This window comes from Dermacentor andersoni, chromosome 3, assembly GCF_023375885.2.
Source record: "Dermacentor andersoni chromosome 3, qqDerAnde1_hic_scaffold, whole genome shotgun sequence".
In the NCBI taxonomy this organism is placed as follows: Eukaryota; Metazoa; Arthropoda; class Arachnida; order Ixodida; family Ixodidae; genus Dermacentor; species Dermacentor andersoni.
In genome coordinates, this window is record NC_092816.1 from 81,927,956 (window position 1) to 81,946,464 (window position 18,509).

Genomic DNA, 18,509 nt, shown 5'->3' on the forward strand with positions numbered 1-18,509 from the left:
CATCAACACGCTCGGCGCATCTCTAACTCGCCAGGATCGTGCCGATGAACCGCGCACAGCCGTGCTCGGTCGTAAGAAAGAAAGAAAAAAAAGTGTGTGCGCCCTCCTGTACGCGACCTTCAAAGAGAAGGCCAGTGCAGCCGTATAAATTCAGCAACGCAAACCCAGGGCCGTGCGTCATCGAAATAACACTGACGCACGACGTGACAAAACGCGCGCCCTCGGTAGTCACCGGCACAAGAATTTATGTCATGAATAAGCGAAGTAAGGGATCCTGAGAGGCGCTTTCTTCTATATTTATTCCTGAATGCTCTGCGGAATTTTCTTGCAGCCGTTAACCCTTTGTTGCAAGAACAGAAACAGTGCGTGCAAGCTGTGGTTACTTTTGGTTTTCTATTAATAGGCATCTAGAAAAAGCAAAGAAAATAGTCTTTTTTCAAGTTAAAAGTTTATTTTGCAAGATACAGAATGACCACTACAGTGGACAACATGAACACTAGCTTTGTTGGAAGAAATTTCGATAATTTCTTTTTTCCAGGTGAGCTTTCTTCCCACACACTTGTACGCTTGAATACAAAATTTTGAATGCGGCGCACGCTGCTCGGTGTAATGGAAAGGAAAAAAAATAGCCACTTTTTGGTGTCCACACCCAAGTAAACCGCGCACTTTCCACAAAGGTATGTGGTCTTGCAGTTGCATTCGCCCATCTTACATCTCTGAGCAACAGATGCTTCTTGATGCAGAAAATGCCCGTCGTCGTCGCAACGCACGTCTACGGAAACTGAACTTGGTTTGGCAGGTGACCTTCGTTTGACTCTGGCAGCACTTGCCCGTGATTCTGCAGGAGAATCGACTTCTTCAACTGCAATCCTTTATTGAACTTTTATCAGCACAATTGCAACTGATAGCTTGAAGTCGCTGAGTTGCAGGGTACACTCTGCTGCGAAACAGCGGTGCAGGAGCTATGCGTTCACAACCGCCAAATCTATGAGATGAAAAATCACCCGCTTGTCCCATTTTATAGTCTTCTGGTGCGTTCTGCACATTGAAAGTAGCACGGAGCACTTGTCGACATCACTAATGTTTTCATTGTACCTTGCGGCTAGGGCAAGTCATTCGAACTTAATATGTTTTTTTTTTGTTTTTTAGGTCGAACCACATCGCCTTTACGAGTGGGTGAGCTCCATATACGTTGGGCCCCGTTACGACTAGCCTGTCGTCGTACCATTCGAAAAGCATAATGATATGTTCTCTATCGAATTTGTAATCAAATGAACCTCTGCCTTATTTTTTGAGCTCCTTCTCTATCATGAGGGGGCATTTGGCAGTTCGGTTATTGCGCATGGTGCATGTCGCGTGCAATCCGTTGTCTTTCAGGAGAGATAATAGTTCTGGCGACGCAAAATAGTTATCGAAACAGAGGATAGTGCTCGAAGGTACATTTGTGACAAGGCGCAGCACCACTCGACCTGACGTGCCAATTGTCAGTGGTGCGTCAGGTTGGTCCGACTTCAAATTGTCGCTTTGAAACTAGACTTGATGGACGTATTCAGACTGACCAACCCTGATCCAGACCTTGTAGCCTTATTTCTTTGACTTCTTCGCCATGAAGACTCTCCATGGGTTTCTTCCTTTGAAAACCTGTCAGGGAAACCACCTGACAGGTTTCAGGATCAGCCAAACTGCTAAATGCCGCATTAAATTTGTCGAACATGGGACGAATCTTCTTGAGACAATCGAAAGCATCCTCGCTGATCTTCTTTTCTAGAGCGGGATCATTAAGGTGAAGAACAGACAGTATTTCGTCCCAACAACTGACGGTCATGGCATCCGCTACCATATCTTGCCTTGTGTTCGCCGAACAGTAGAGGCCCCCAAATGATATGTAAACAATCAAATTGCATACATATGCCCAAGAACACTCCCTCTCATTTTGAGATATAGCTTTCATTCTGAGGCGACCACAAATTTTTTACCGGTTTCATTCAAATGTCAAAAGCTCGATAAGGACTTCACCAAACATGATTCTGAACATTTTCAGGGGAATTTTCCCAATTGTAGCTGTAGCTTTAGGCTTGAGCTCATTAAGGAGCTTAGGAGATGGAGCTATATCCCTTTTGTCCTAGCGCCATACCTTCCGCGTGTCACTTTGTACTTGACGCTGTTTTTTCACGCATTGTTCCTCTGCATCGCTCTCAGTCTCCGTGTCATTATCGTCCGTCTCACTGCTATCGACGATGTCGCTCCATCTCTGCTTCATCGTTGTTGTCTCCTTCGCGCTCATGGCATTCGTCATCACTGCCAGTTGGCACGTTATTGTCAACCAGGGCACTGACTTGATCCTGTGGCAACGGGACGTCCAACAGTTCGTCGATTTCGGCAGCAGAATTCTTTTTTAGGAGGTCGCTGCATCCTATCAAGAACAAAGTAATACTACATTACTAAAATGATGTAAACATCAGAAACAACGCATATGAGGCTAAAGGAAGCAAGCGCGACACGGCACACAATACCCGCAAATGTATTGGTGGCTATGCCCACAAGGCATGGTGTCCGCTTTAGTGGACATACTATGAAAATTGTTCTGAAGAAATGGTATTTGCCTCACTCAGCCGCAATATTTCCAGCTGTTGACTGCGAATGCAACCTCTCTCGCATGCATACGATAGCACGCACCAAATGACGATTTTGCCTGGGTTGTAAGCAAAAACAGGAGAGACGAACGTAACTTACCCGCCGGTGCAGACGGTTGCGATCGTTGACGCCGAGTTTCGGAAAAATCGCGGTATGCTGACGTCATCTAGCGCGGCGAATGAAAACCAATTTTGTCCACGGTAGTTGCCAATATGCGAAGGAGCATCCCCGACGCGCTGCACTTACTCAGAAAAACGCGGAAATTTGTCCATTGTAGAGGACAGCATACAACAAAGGGTTAAGTATTTCGTTTTAGAAGTGCGGCAGAATATCTTAATCATTTTCTCAATAATATTTTAAACTTGTCTACGTTGTAGTCAGCAGCGTCAACCGGGTAATATTATATGCCATTATGCATGTTTACCTATTATAAAATTTACTTTTGTGAACCGCCCCTCTGTCCACGTTGTAGCTGTCACAACACTAGCATAAACAATACGTTATTCATTAGGTTTGATTATGTAAGCGGTTATTTGCAAGTAACATTTCTAAGGCCGATTTCTAAGGCCGCAAAGCGTGACGGTGCACTTGGTACTGTACTTTTTGTGCATTTAACTAGTTCTGTAGAAAGGTGTGCCTGGAACATATGTTCCTTTTGTTCCATTTAGCAATAGAAACAAACTCTAGCCAGGGTTTATCTATCTAATGCGTTTTGGCGCGTCTGTAGGTCAAGCATATGCTGTTTTCGATTGCGTAAATGATTTTGTTCGGCGTGTCAAGGCGTAGATAATAACGGGATACCTCAAAGGCACCACGCCAGTGACCTGCTCTTCGAGAAGGCATTCATGCCCTTCCCGAATCATCAGAAGGCTAAAATGATCCTGGCTCTGGGGGCGGTACATGACGCCAACAGGAATGCAGTCACGCTATTCCTGCTGTGGCATTGTATAGGACGCCCTAGTCCATCAATAATGCTTTGAACGTACGAAGTCCCTCGCGAGACTCGTAGCTTCCCAAGAATCTGGCACAGGACAGCGCCGATAGTTCAAGAAGCGGAAACGGATGTTTCGGCATTCTTTGCTGCTAGCCCTCATAGGTTGTGTACGCCACGATAGTGCTTAGGCGGGAACCTCAATGTCATCAATGGGGATGATATTAAAGAAAGGTTGTATGCACCCGTACAATTCACATCCTCACCAAAACTTGAATACTGAGATTTTGAAAACAGACTTCACACTGCCAATTAAATTTTCACGAAATGGAAAAAAAGAAGTGGTCCTTCTCACTCGCGTGCGTTGGACTAATGAGGCTAGTTTCTCCAGAAACGCGCAAGTCAACCTTCACAACGCGCCCTACTGCCGTGATAGGAATCCCCACTTGTTGGCACAAACACGACACCCATTCCAGTGGTAGCATGGCAGCATCATCGGACCCATCTTTTTTGACAACACACTAAACGGCGAAATGCTACGTCAATGGCATTCTTGAAGGCCACATGAACGACGTCTGTTGCAACGTTCCACTTGTCCACATTCGGAACATCTGGTTTCAACACGATGGTGCTTCTGCGCATAGTAGTAGTCAGTCTCAAGCGTGGCCCGAGAAACCGTGTATTTGCAGTCATGGACCTGTAGCCTGGCCTGCATGGTCTCCGGACATCATACCACTGGTCCTCTTCTGGGACTACGAAGCTACCTACCCCTATGTGCCGGCCTTTCATGAAAGCGGTATTCACAAATCCGGAGGGGAAGAGGAATAGAGTACGCTTTACCACTTATGTCTGACTAAAATGATAATGTGGCGTTGCAGTGACGGTGAACAACACAGTAGCTGCATCTGTGAATCACGTAACTAACTGTTTATTCGCCGAACTTTTGCCCTACAAAACAAGTAACTACCAGACACAACGATTTCCGCGAGCGAAGCCAGCAATCGTGAAAAATATGATCTGCCGGCCAAGCGCGTCGGCCTTTACACATGACTTGTCGAAAGTTCCACGGTAACCGCTTGTCCCTATGTGGCTTCCATAAATTACTACACAATTCATGTTGTGCGCACAATCTGATTACAAAAATTTCGGCAAGAACATATACAAAAGATATAATCAGCTATAATAGTCGAGTCGAAATCGTGCCGGCGCGTCTTGCGCTGAGCGATAAATTTACTTTTTAGCCTATCATATGCATTCCACGAGAAAATAAAGAAGCACACATATAAATATAACATACCTGGAACTGTTAATCAAAGACATAAAAAACTATATATTTGTTTTTCAGACCAAATGCAGTCAGTATGGTGAGGTACCTTTAAACAACATTTGAGCTTTGCTGACTAAAACTACTGATGCTCGCGTAGTTGCTGTTTACAGAATCGCAATATTCAATTTGGCTTCAGAGTTAGTAATCTTTAAACTTTGTTCGTGTATTTATTACGACCAGCTGCTGCAATATACTACCTGCATACAAATAGTTGAAATTATGGGGTTTAAAGTGCCAAAACCACTTTCTGATTATGAGGCACACCGTAGTGGAGGACTCCGGAAATTTCGACCACCTAGGGTTCTTTAACGTGCAACTTCTTCTAAATACAAATAGTTATGCCAAGCGTCCTTTCAGGACAAAAGGTACACTCGCGCACAAAATGTTGTGTGACGCACGAGCGCATGGCGAAATGACCCTCCTTCCCTTCTAGCGGGCGCCCCTGTTGTCAAGACCGACCCCTGCGCCATGCGCGTCCCTCCGGGACTGCAGGTGCGCATGTTTCCGCGCTTCCTCCTTGTGCGCCCAGCGATATCCGGAAGTAGCCGCGAGGTGTGGGTGAAGCTCTCTGGGTGGGGGAAGGCCCTCGTGTTTCCAGAGGATGTGGCTTTGGTTGGCTGTGCGTTCTGTCACAAATTTTGCATTTTGTGTCAACCTCTCTATTTTTGAAGATCGCTAAACGTAGAGGAGTGGTAACAGTGTTATTTCGAATTCAGCGGAGGGCAGTGGCCTGCGATCTCCTGAGGTCGCTGTATGGTTTAGGGTATATTGTCCTGTCCTGTTTATAGAGATAAGCTCACTGTAGGATGCCACTACTTCTCCTATTCGGGGGTCTGCTTCCAAGGAAAGCACCACCTCATTTTTTAACCTTCGGACCAATTTTTGCACTTCCTTTCTGCCGGAATTTCCCGAGTGAGCGTACTAGGAGAGAAGGCTGATTTTGGTTGTGTTTTCCTTATTCGAATTTGTCAGGATCTTAGGATTATTTAGGCCTACACTTCCCGTCATATAGATGAAAATAGTGCTCTTAGATTCGCCCAGGACAGTGTGGACAGTTGGGTTCATGATAGCCAGCGCTAAAAAAAGAAGCTCAATTGTTGGTTGACTTCGTTATACTCACTGGCCTCTACTTCGTTCGGCGCCATCGCAAGCGGAGTTTTATTGCGAGGCGGATACACGGCCCACGTGGGTGTACTTAAGGAATGCATGTTCAGAGTGGTGGACATTCAGGAGCGCCAGATTACCTATCTGTACTATGTATTTACGCTCATTGTCAACTAGGTGCTGCAAAGTAAGCTTCACAATATCGATTATTCACCCGCCGTGGTTGGTTAGTGGCTATGGTGTTGGGCTGCTAAGCACGAGGTCGCGGGATTTAATCCCGGCGAAAACACCCGTGTACTTCGATTTAGGTGCACGTTAAGGAACCCCTGGTGGTCCAAATTTCCGGAGTCCCCCACTACGGCGTGCCTCGTAATCAGAAAGTGGTTTTGGCACGTAAAACCCCATAATTTTTTTAACAATATCAATTATTCCTTCTGCGCCTATCAGTTCAGCCGTGCATTCCAAACAGATTTTTACTGGGCATTTTCCTTTAGTGCTAAAGAACACTATTGACGCGCTTAGTGGCTGGTTAGTAAAAAAGTAGCTTTCAGGAGTGGTGATTGATTGCGAAAGGATGACCTATCAATAGGCTCGGCGGATCTATAACTCGCCAGGATCGTGCCGATGAACAGCGCACAGCCGTGCTAGGTCGCAAAAAAGAAACGAAAAATGTGCGTGCTTCGTTGAGTACGTGACCTTCAACGTGAAGGCCTGTTCCGCCATATAAATTCACAAACGCACAGACAGGGCCGTGCGTCATCGCAATAACACTGACGCACGAATGTGAAATAGCGCTCCCTCGATGTTCACCAGCAGAATAACTTAAACTTATGAACAAAGAAAGTAAGGAATCCTGAGAGCTGCTTTTTAAAATTTATTTGTGAATGCTCTGTGGAAACTTTTGCGGCTGTATAAGCATTTCGTTTTAGATGTTGCGTAGAATATATGGAAAATTTTCTCAATAATATCTTGAACTTGTCTATGTTGTAGTCAGCAGCGTCCATCAGATAATATTGCAATCTATTATGCATATTTACCTGCGATGAATATACTTCTGTGCAGAGCCCCCTCTGTCCACGTTGTTCCTGTCACAACGGACACATAAACAATGCTTTATGCATTAGGTTCAATTATGTAAGCGGTTAACTGTTAGAGTATCCTGCAAGGGTTCTTTTTCGTTATCTGCTGTGTTTTATAAGGCAACGCCAAATGTGGGTGACACACTATTTTGCTCCCATTCTTGTCAATCAGTAGACGGAATCGGACAGGCCTGGATAGTTTTGCTTCCATTCCATCTAAATTTGAAGCACGCAATCCCTGTTTCCTGACTTCACAAAGATTTTATTGGTTGAAACTACGCCTCTTACGTATCGACTGCTTGATTCCGTGCTCGATTTATCTCTGCGAACCAATACTATCAATTGTGCCAATGCTGCATTTGACTATTGCGGTAGCTTCACATTTATTGACCACGCTGCAGTGCAGTCATACAATATATTATACCAGGTGACCCAGTTAACTTGGACCAATATTTCAAAAAAACCCAAGAAATCTAAAAAGTCGTTCCGACTGCATAGTAGCCGTAGTCGTGTGTACTTACGGCCAGTATATTATTCATCACGAAGTATCAATTATTATTATATTAATTTAGGGAACTTTCAAATATTGCTTGAATCGCAAACATATCAATTACGCAGTTGTACAGCACCTCAAATAACATGCTAATGAAGCATTTCTTTCGTTATCAGCTTTGCCTGGTTGATATTTCAGAGAAAAAGAAAATGCTCCCGATAGATCCAAAATGCGAAATAGATACGCGTTCACGCGCCGCTACTCAAGCGCTCGGAAGCGAATAGCCATGGATACACGGCTTTACGAGGGGCGGCAGCTCGATACAGGGCTTCACGCTATGTCATGGTCTCTTCATCATAACACGCCGCTTACCCATTAATGAGTCTACTGGAGTCTTAAGGGGGAGGCGGGAGGGTGGGGATCTTGAGGACGGGAAACGGTGACGGCGTCTTTGGGACTGTAATATTGCGCACTCATCCTGTGTTGTGGATATGCGTGCCCGCAACGTATGTTCCTTTTGTTCTCTTTAGCAACAGAAACAATCCTTTGGCAGGCTACGTCCATCTAATGCGTTTTGGCGTATCGTTTTGGCGCATCTGATGCGTATGGGGTTGTCGATTATGTAAAATCATTTGTGCCTGACGTGTCAGTGCGTAGATGATAATGGGATATCTCAATGCTACCACGCCATTGACCTGCACTTAAATAACACCATCATGCCCTTCACGAATGATGAGAAGGCTAACATTAACCTGGCTCTGGGGGCGGCAGCCACGCTATTCTGGATATGGCCCTGTGGTGGACGCCCTAGACCGTCAACAATACTTTGAACGTACGAAGTCCCTTGCGTGGCGGGTAGCTTCACAAGAAAGCGAGGCAGGACTGTCACGATAGTTCAAGAAGCGGATACGGATGCTTTGGCAGTCTGTGCTCCTAGCGCGCATGGTAGTGGGCGCGACGCCAGTCCGGAAGCCGCAACCTCAAGGCCATTACACAATTATAGTACTGCGTACTTTGCGTACATAAGAAGGCTACGTTCTGGAAAGTGCGCTTGTGCAGAATGCAACACGAACGGTTGGTGATGCGTGCGCACGCATCCTCTTCTTGCGTGCCATTAAATGTCTAAAAACGAAAACGAAACTTAGAAAAACAAGATCTCCGTGGGGAGCCTTTGTGCTGCTCTCCTGGTTCTCGTTTCTTCGGGAGAGCGCGTGACAAAATAGTTTTGCAGAATGGCGGCGTCAACAGTGACCTGCGGAAGGCTGAACATTTCACTATCCTAGGATCTGGCTTTGCAGGGTTAAGTGAACGGGCACAAGGGATTCCCGGATCCGGCATGGTGTAAATGCATGGCAAAAAATAGGAACTTTGTATTTGAAAAAGTGATTAGCGCGAAAGGCTCGACCTACTTTTCGCGCAGTTCGTCGCAAATAACCGAGCCAGCTTCAGAAAGCGAGTACTCGGTTTTTATTTTCCCGATATGATTCGTGTATTGCATCCGCATTAAATGTAGGGTCTCTTAAACACCTAAATATAGTTCGACGTAGCGTGAGCACGCGCAAAAGTTACATTATATTGACACGTGTACTTATCTTTATCGGGCGAATACGTTTCACCGCTTAACAACTGTAATCGCACAGCGACGGACGCGCCTGCATGTATCCGACGTTTCTGGAAAGTTATCGATGATTCTACCCGGCTGTCTGTTGTCGCCGAACCTTATGTTATCTGATTTCATCGCCTGACGCGAATGGCGTAGAACATTGTGGAATACGCGCGGGTCCCAGCGATTAGTCTGGAACATTCGACGGCTGCTGTATAAAAGCCGACGCGCTTGACCCGCTGGGCAGATTTTCGACGATCGCCGAGCGTGTTCGCCGCTATCGTTGTGCTATAAGTGTAGCCTGTTTTGTGGGCACAGGTTCGCCCAATAAAAGTTAGTTTTGTCGTTCACAGTACTGCTACTGTGTTATTCAACGTCACGACCACGTGACATCTGGTGGAGGTGCTTGTGCGTTCATGTACCGAACGCCCCCGCAAAGCCGCGATCCAAGCCCGAAGCCCGAGGACAAAACCAACGTCGCCCAAGACCAGCGAGCTAGCCGCCGGCTGCAAGGACTGCCCCCAGAGCACGGACTCCTACCTGAGACGTGCAGGAAGATTGCCACCAAGTCCTCCCCAATGGCAGCCCCAGCATCCCCCGTCGTGCTGCAGCAGCCCAGGGAGCCCCCCACGTTCCGCGGTTCAACATTCGAGGACCCGGAAACCTGGCTCGAGACGTACGAGAGGGTCGCTGCATTTAACAGCTGGAACAGCGACGACAAACTGCGACATGTCTTCTTCGCATTGGAAGACGCTGCCAGGACGTGGTTCGAGAACAGAGAAGCCACGTTAACGACCTGGGACCTTTTCCGAAGTGGCTTCCTGCAGACATTCACAAGCGTCGTACGCCGAGAACGAGCCCAAGCACTACTGGAAACCCGAGTGCAGCTGCCCAACGAGACCACCGCGATTTTTACAGAAGAAATGAGCCGCCTATTCCGCCACGCCGACCCGGAAATGTCCGAGGAAAAGAAAGTCCGGCTACTAATGCGTGGTGTTAAGGAGGAACTTTTCGCCGGTATGGTACGAAACCCACCGAAGACTGTCGACGAGTTTCTTCGCGAGGCCACTAGCATCGAGAAGACACTCGAGATGCCAAACCGGCAATTCGACCGCCGCACCAACGCTACAAACTATGCCGGAGTTCAATCACTGGCCTCCGAAGACCTGCGCGAGGCTATCAGGGCAGTCGTACGAGAGGAGCTTCAGAAGATCTTCCCGTCGTCGCAGCCTCAAGTGGCCTCGATCGCTGACATCGTCAAAAATGAGGTTCAGCGGTCGCTTGGAGTTCCGGAGGTGCAACCTCAATTACCGCAACCCCAACCCGAAGCGATGACCTACGCCGCCGTCGTACGCCGTCAAGGCCCTCCTCAGCGACCGCGCCAGGGCCCTGTAACGCCGCAATTCCGTCGACCAGCGCCGCCGCCGCCGACAGCGCGCCCACCAGTCGCCCAGCGGAGCTACCCGAGGAAGACCAACGTTTGGCGCGCTCCTGACCACCGCCCGCTCTGCTACCACTGCGGGGAAGCGGGTCACGTCTACCGACGATGTCCATACCGGGAAATGGGACTGCGAGGTTTCGCCGTCAAAGCTCCGCGCCCGCAGCAAGGTGAACGCCCTCGCGATATCGCTGACTACCTCGCGGCTACTCAGTGGAGTTCTCGACGACCGTCGCGTTCACCATCACCAGGCCGCTACCTGTCGCCGCAGCGCCGACCATACACTGGCCCAGCTCGGGGCCGGTCAGCGAGCCCATATCCGGAAAACTAAAAGCAGCAACCGATGGAGGTGCGGTTGCTGTCCGTCGAACTGTCGAAGATCCTCCGCCGCCGACGAAGACGCCGAAGAAACTACCTCGACGACATAACGACACGCCGCCGTCCCGACGAAGTCTGGAAGGAAAGAATGCGACGACGAAAGACGACCTGACGACGTCACATACCAGCCACAAGTCAACGCGACGCAGTCATGATCCGACGCCAAGACCGAACTGTAATGCAAGACAAAGAGCCACCGACCTCGACGTGCTTCTCGACGGCCACGCAGTCACCGCCTTAGTCGACACAGGGGCTGATTACTCCGTCATGAGTGGACACATCGCCGCCCAGTTGAAGAAAGTTAAGACTACGTGGGAAGGCCCTCAAATTCGTACCGCCGGAGGACTCCTCATAACGCCGACTGGAATGTGCACGGCAAGAATTACCATTCATGACCGGACTTACCCTGTCACCTTCGTTGTCCTCCAACAGTGTTCACGAGACGTCATTCTCGGCATGGACTTCCTCAACCAACACGGCGCAGTCATCGACCTGAAGTCGAAGTCAATAACTCTGTCGGAAGACCATGCGATACCGTCGGAGAACCCTCGTAGTCACCACGCCTTGAGTGTGCTCGAAGATCAGGTGAGCATCCCGCCTCGCTCCAGCATTGTTATTTCGGTCGGCACCGAAACACCCGCTGACTTAGAAGGTGTCATCGAAGGCGACCAACGTCTACTGCTAGACCGTGAAATTTGCGTCGCAAGAGGGATCGCTCGACTGCACGGAGGAAACACGAAAGTGTTGCTGACAAACTTCAGCCAGGAGTGCAAGCACATCAACAAGGGCACGACGATCGCATACATCGAGGAAATTCTGGAAAACAGCAATGCGTTTGTCCTCTCGGATTCCGCCGCACCTACCCCGACGACCATGGTTGCCGAACCAGACTACGACATTAATCCAAGTCTCCCCGTGATTAAGCAACAGCAGCTCAGAAGTCTGCTCCGGCGATACAAAGGCTACTTTTCGACGTCATCGAGGATTCGACAAACACCAGTCGCCAAGCATCGCATAATCACCGAGGAGTACGCTCGACCACTTCGCCAGAGCCCTTACCGAGTTTCGCCGCGAGAACGTGAAGCTATCAGAGAACAAGTCGACGAAATGCTGCGCGACGACATCATCCAGCCGTCGAAAAGCCCGTGGGCATCTCCTGTTGTGCTGGTGAAGAAAAAGGACGGAACCCTTCGTTTCTGCGTCGATTATCGTCGTCTGAACAAGATCACGAAGAAGGACGTATACCCTCTCCCACGGATAGACGACGCATTGGATCGGCTCTGCAACGCTAAATACTTCTCCTCGATGGACCTCAAGTCTGGCTATTGGCAAATAGAAGTCGACGAAAGAGATCGTGAAAAGACCGCCTTCATCACCCCAGACGGCCTCTACGAGTTCAAGGTTATGCCATTTGGACTTTGCTCGGCGCCTGCAACGTTCCAGCGCGTGATGGACACGGTTTTAGCAGGATTGAAGTGGCAGACCTGTCTCGTTTACTTGGATGACGTCGTTGTATTCGCCGAAAATTTTGACGATCACCTTAGGCGGCTTGCCACAGTACTAGAGGCCATCAAGTCATCAGGGCTCACTCTGAAGCCAGAAAAGTGCCGCTTCGCTTACGACGAGCTTCTATTCCTAGGCCACGTCATCAGCAAATCCGGAGTACGCCCCGACTCGCAGAAAACAGCTGCCATTGCAAAGTTCCCGCAGCCCACCGACAAGAAGGCAGTGCGTAGATTTCTTGGCATGTGTGCCTACTACAGCCGATTTGTCAAGAACTTTTCACGCATCGCTGAGCCGCTGACACAGCTAACTAAATGTGACGTCGAGTTCAAGTGGGAAACGCCACAGGGCGACGCATTTCAAGAACTCAAACGACGCATGCAGTCGCCGCCCGTACTTGCGCACTTCGACGAGCACACCGATACCGAAATACACACTGACGCCAGTAGCCTAGGCCTCGGTGCCGTCCTAGTCCAGAGAAAAAATGGACATGAACACGTGATAGCTTACGCTAGCCGATCATTGTCAAAAGCAGAAGGCAATTATTCTACAACCGAAAAGGAATGCCTCGCCATCGTTTGGGCCACAGCGAAATTTCGCCCTTACCTATATGGCAGGCCATTCAAGGTGGTCAGCGATCATCACGCGTTGTGTTGGCTAGCAAACCTAAAAGACTCCTCAGGACGGCTGGCACGGTGGAGCCTCAGGCTACAAGAATACGACATCACTGTAACCTACAAGTCCGGACGAAAACACTCAGATGCCGATTGCCTATCCCGCGCCCCCACTGACCCGCCGCCGCAAGATGACGAGAATGACGACGCCTTCCTTGGAATAATAAGCGCGGAAGGCTTCGCCGAACAGCAACGAGGAGACTCGGAGCTAAAAGCCCTAATCGAGTATTTGGAAGGGCACACCGACGTTGTCCCAAGGGCATTTAAGCGTGGATTATCTTCGTTCACGCTTCAAAACAACCTACTCGTGAAGAACTTCTCACCAGTCCGCGCCAACCACCTTCTTGTTGTTCCGTCGGCGCTACGTCCAGAAGTACTGCACGCCCTACATGACGATCCGACCGCTGGGCACCTCTGTTTCTCCCGGACGCTATCGAGGATACAAGAAAGGTATTACTGGCCGCGCCTAACCACCGATGTCGCCCGTTACGTCAAGACATGCCGCGACTGTCAGCGACGCAAGACACCACCGACAAGACCAGCGCGATTACTACAGCCGATCCAGCCTCCTTACCGACCTTTTCAGCAGATCGGGATGGATTTGTTGGGACCGTTTCCGACATCAGCTTCCGGAAATAGGTGGATTGTCGTGGCGACGGACTATCTCACCCGCTTCGCTGAAACTAAAGCTCTACCGAAAGGCAGCGCAGCCGAAGTGGCTAAATTTTTCGTCGAGAACATCCTGTTGCGACATGGTGCTCCAGAAGTCCTCATCACCGACAGAGGAACGGCCTTTACAGCGGAGCTCACTCAAGCCATTCTGAACTACAGTCAGACAAGGCACAGGAGGACAACGGCCTACCATCCGCAGACGAATGGTCTTACGGAGCGGCTGAATAAGACCCTCGCCGACATGCTAGCGATGTACGTCGACGTCGAGCACAAGACGTGGGACGCGGTCCTGCCGTATGTCACCTTCGCCTACAACACGGCGGTGCAAGAAACAACACAGATCACGCCATTCAAGTTGGTTTACGGCAGGAACCCGACGACGACGCTCGACGCCATGCTGCCGCACGTCACTGACGAGGAGAATCTTGACGTCGCTACCTATCTCCAGCGCGCCGAAGAAGCCCGACAGCTCGCCCGCCTACGGATCAAGACCCAGCAGCGTACCGACAGCCGACACTACAACCTCCGACGACGCTTCGTCGAGTACCAGCCCGGCGACCGTGTTTGGGTATGGACCCCGATACGCCGGCGAGGACTCGGTGAGAAGCTGCTGCGACGCTGTTTCGGACCCTAGAAGGTCATCCGACGTATTGGCGCACTAGACTATGAGGTCGTGCCAGACGGCATTTCGCACTCACAGCGGCGCCGCGCACGATTTGAAGTGGTCCACGTGGTGCGCCTTAAACCATTTTACGGACGCTGATGAACTTCCTTAGTTTGTTGTTTTCTTTGCTACGAGTGCTTTTCTTTGTTACTTTCGTTTGTTAGCAGCATCGGGGCGATGCTTTTTAAGAGGGGGGTAATGACACGTGTACTTATCTTTATCGGGCGACCACGTTTCACCGCTTAACAACTGTAATCGCACAGCGACGGACGCGCCTGCATGTATCCGACGTTTCTGGAAAGTTATCGATGATTCTACCCGGCTGTCTGTTGTCGCCGAACCTTATGTTATCTGATTTCATCGCCTGACGCGAATGGCGTAGAACATTGTGGAATACGCGCGGGTCCCAGCGATTAGTCTGGAGCATTCGACGGCTGCTGTATAAAAGCCGACGCGCTTGACCCGCTGGGCAGATTTTCGACGATCGCCGAGCGTGTTCGCCGCTATCGTTGTGCTATAAGTGTAGCCTGTTTTGTGGGCACAGGTTCGCCCAATAAAAGTTAGTTTTGTCGTTCACAGTACTGCTACTGTGTTATTCAACGTCACGACCACGTGACAATATTGGCGAAGTCAACTGCGTCTATAGTTCGACCGCTGGTTCGACGCACAGGCGTACACGGCCAACGCACTCCGACGCGCCAGGCGTCTTATAATGCTCGCCCGCTTACGTAGGTAGGCATTTCGCAGTACTAAAGCCCTGACGTGACACGCGCTCTTACGTTCCGCAAAGCGCTTGCGTGCGGCGTACGTATCGTCATGACGCAGTACTAGAACTGTCTATTAGGGTGGACGACATTAAAAAAAAAGGTCATATGCACCCGTACCATGTACATGTTCATCGCAAACTTGAAGTCTTAGATTATGAAAACAGACTTGACTTTGCCAATTAGAATTTCCCGAAATATAAAGATCAAGGGGATCTTCTTACTCGCGTGCTTTAGACAGATGAGGCTAGTTTCTCCAGATATGCACAAGTTAGTCTTCACAACGCGCACTTCTGCTATGCTAGAAATGCTGGCGTGCCTGTCGCCATCCGCGCAGATTTCAATAACGTCCAAGCGCATGGTCCTCCGTAAAACGAAGCGGATGAGGAGCACAACGCAGGCTTTCATCTAGTCCTTGACTGTGCGAAATTTACTATAAAACTAAGATAAGTAAGTATCACAACGTCACCATCCTTGTTTCATTCCCACGTCTTCCTCTTCTTGTTCATAGCGAAGACGACCGGCCACTGACCAAGAGCACCTACAAATGGAAAGCCGTATGATTTCTGCCTCTGCTTTTTACTCCGAAACATCATTTATGTAGCTTCTTCCGTCATTTGCGTTGTCATAGAGATGGCCATCGTACCGCCCCTCCAACCAAGTGGTGGCCGATCGTTCTGTGCGCAGCATACGTTCACTCCTTCATTATAGACCCTAAACGGCCTCTAGCTGAGCGATCGGCCTTTACTTGCTGCGTGCAGACTAGTAGGTCTCACACAAGTTGTCGCTCGATCAAAATATTGCATTTGGGGTAGTGGGTGTTCCACTAGCACCCACCAGAACTTCTTGAAATTGGGCATGTAACTCACGTTTGCTAATAAACATCTCTCAGTGCTAAGTGACAGGTTTTGCTCAGGGATCTGAACTATCACCATTGTTATTTTATTATATCCATATATTTGTGTCAAAATAGCAATGATGAGAGTCCAGATCGCTATATATAAGGTCTATATATCTTCTGAAAATGCACTTGTCAATAGTCCATCACCGGCAGTTCTTTTTCCGTCTTAACTTTTTCAGTGTGCTATGTTGTAGCGACTGATGCACGTTCCATAAGCTGTGCTTTCAAGTTCACGCAATGGCCATATTTTTTTTTTTAGTTGTGCTACGTCTTTTCATTTCCGTTGCTTAGGTACACTGAATTTACTTAGCGCGGGATGCAGGACGTGGGCCTTGGAAGGACCAGCTGATGAAAAAATCATCTGTGGTGCACAGTAAGGCTCAGTGCTGGCAGACCTGAAAGCATCGATGAATAGAAGCCTGCCTGTTGGAATTGCACCAGCTCGCTTCTCTGAAAGAACCTACGTGATGAAGAAGTACTTGACTGGCCTACCCCGTTATTAGTCTGTGCTTATTTTCATAAACTTTGTAAAAACATTCTTGTTACTTGTCCCCACATTCAGAAAACAGCGAAATGGACATCGTGTTATTTCGAACCGTGAATATGAAACCGCCATACCATAATGAAATCAAATTATTATTTATTCCTCTTGAGTGGTCATATAATTTTTGTTTTAAATACCATGATTATGATGGGCGGAGCCATCAGTTGCCCATGGTGCGTTGCAGTTGCGACGGGAGCTTTTTGCTGCCCATAATTTGTTATGCAACCCTGTCGTAGCATTTGTAGCCAGCACTCCTGTATAGTAGCATGCTGAAGCTACTTTAGCATGACCAAGTGTACATTAAAAATATGCCATAAATCTGATGGTTGATTTCAGCTTTTCTGAAATAACTGTAGTAACGCACTGTATAATGCATTTTTCAGCGTTGTCATTGTGACAGTCTGCCTCATAATTTGGCCTATTTTGGGATCCCACAAGACACGCTGCTACCATGCGTTTTGAACCTAGGTCAATTGCTGAAGTTCTGCAAGCCCCGTGGAAACCAACCGTCACCTGCACCCAATAAAAGAAACTCATTGTTCCGGCCCTCATAACTCATCTTAAGCTGAAGCTAGAGCAAGGCTAGAAACAGCATATATTCTACAAGGATTTACCACCGCATGCCGTCGGGTTGCTGCACCCGACAGGCTACTGTCTTTAACAGAGATGATGTTTTATTCTAGAATATGCTTGTCAGCAGTACCACTGCTTATGTTTTTATCCTGAGGAGCAAACAAGCAAAGACAACATAGGAGAAATTTATTCAACTTACTCATTGAACTAAAGAAATTACAAATTAATGGCAATGAAATTGGATGAAAAAACAACTTGCCATAGGTGGGGAATGATCCCGCGTCTTCGCATTACGCGTGCGATGCTGTAACCAATTGAGCTACCGTGGCGCCGCTTTCCCATCCACTTTCTTGTGTATTTATATTTTACTACAAGAACTAACTGCTACTACTACCAGAACTAGATCGTTCCCCACCTGCGTCAAGTCGATTTTTCATCAACTTTCATTGCCATTAATTTATCATTTCTTTAATTCAATTATTAAGTAGAAGTAATTTACGCTATGATGCCTTTGGTGGCTTTGCTTGTTGGCTTCTCATGATATGATTATTAAACATCGCACCCCTCGGTTAACCCCCTTTCTTCTCCTTCATCACTGCTTCTGTTTGTAGGATAAGAGTTCACGCTGTACAAAAAAACGAAAATAATGTTAATTCTTGTTTCATAAAAAATTTTGAACTTGCATTGAACAGAAATTATGAAAGGGTACATAGTGTCATAATAAAATGGAATGAAGAAAAGACATATGCATGAAAAGTACAACTACTTCATGTACAACGTGTCTGTGAAGTCAAATACATGCAGTCAAACTGCTTTTAGGGTGATGTTTGAGCTGGTAGGATGTCACAACGGTCATAGATGTCTTAAGCAGAATATTTCGACAGCTATTATAGTGCCGCAGGGCATTAACTCGAGCACTCCTCCACTTGCACACCAATGCAAGTGCAGCACACAGAGCGCAGTTCGAAAGGCAGTTGCTCTTCGTGCGTGTGTTAGCAACCTGGTTCCTGCATAAGAGAAGGGGTTGATAATAAGCATACGATGATGTTTTTATCCATCCATCCATGAAAAGTAGCTTAGGTACTGTATTCGTTTCGTTTAGTTTGCATTTTCTACTAATACATTCGTTTAAGACTTGTGCTCTAGAGCGCGTTTTTTTTACATTAATGAGCTCACAGGGTTTATATTTATTTTTATTGCCAAAGAAACATTTTTCAGCTGGTCTAC

At 48.1% G+C, this 18,509-nt stretch overlaps 1 long non-coding RNA gene across 1 annotated transcript; it reads right to left on the reverse strand.

Annotated features, from left to right (window-relative positions):
- Positions 1-382: 382 nt before the first annotated feature.
- Positions 383-18,400, reverse strand: LOC129387660 (uncharacterized). The gene is made up of 4 exons (XR_008614850.2): positions 18,058-18,400; positions 15,734-15,805; positions 7,034-7,081; positions 383-2,413 (listed from the first exon to the last, which is right to left on the reverse strand). It is a non-coding gene; the product is annotated as an uncharacterized lncRNA (long non-coding RNA).
- Positions 18,401-18,509: the final 109 nt, after the last annotated feature.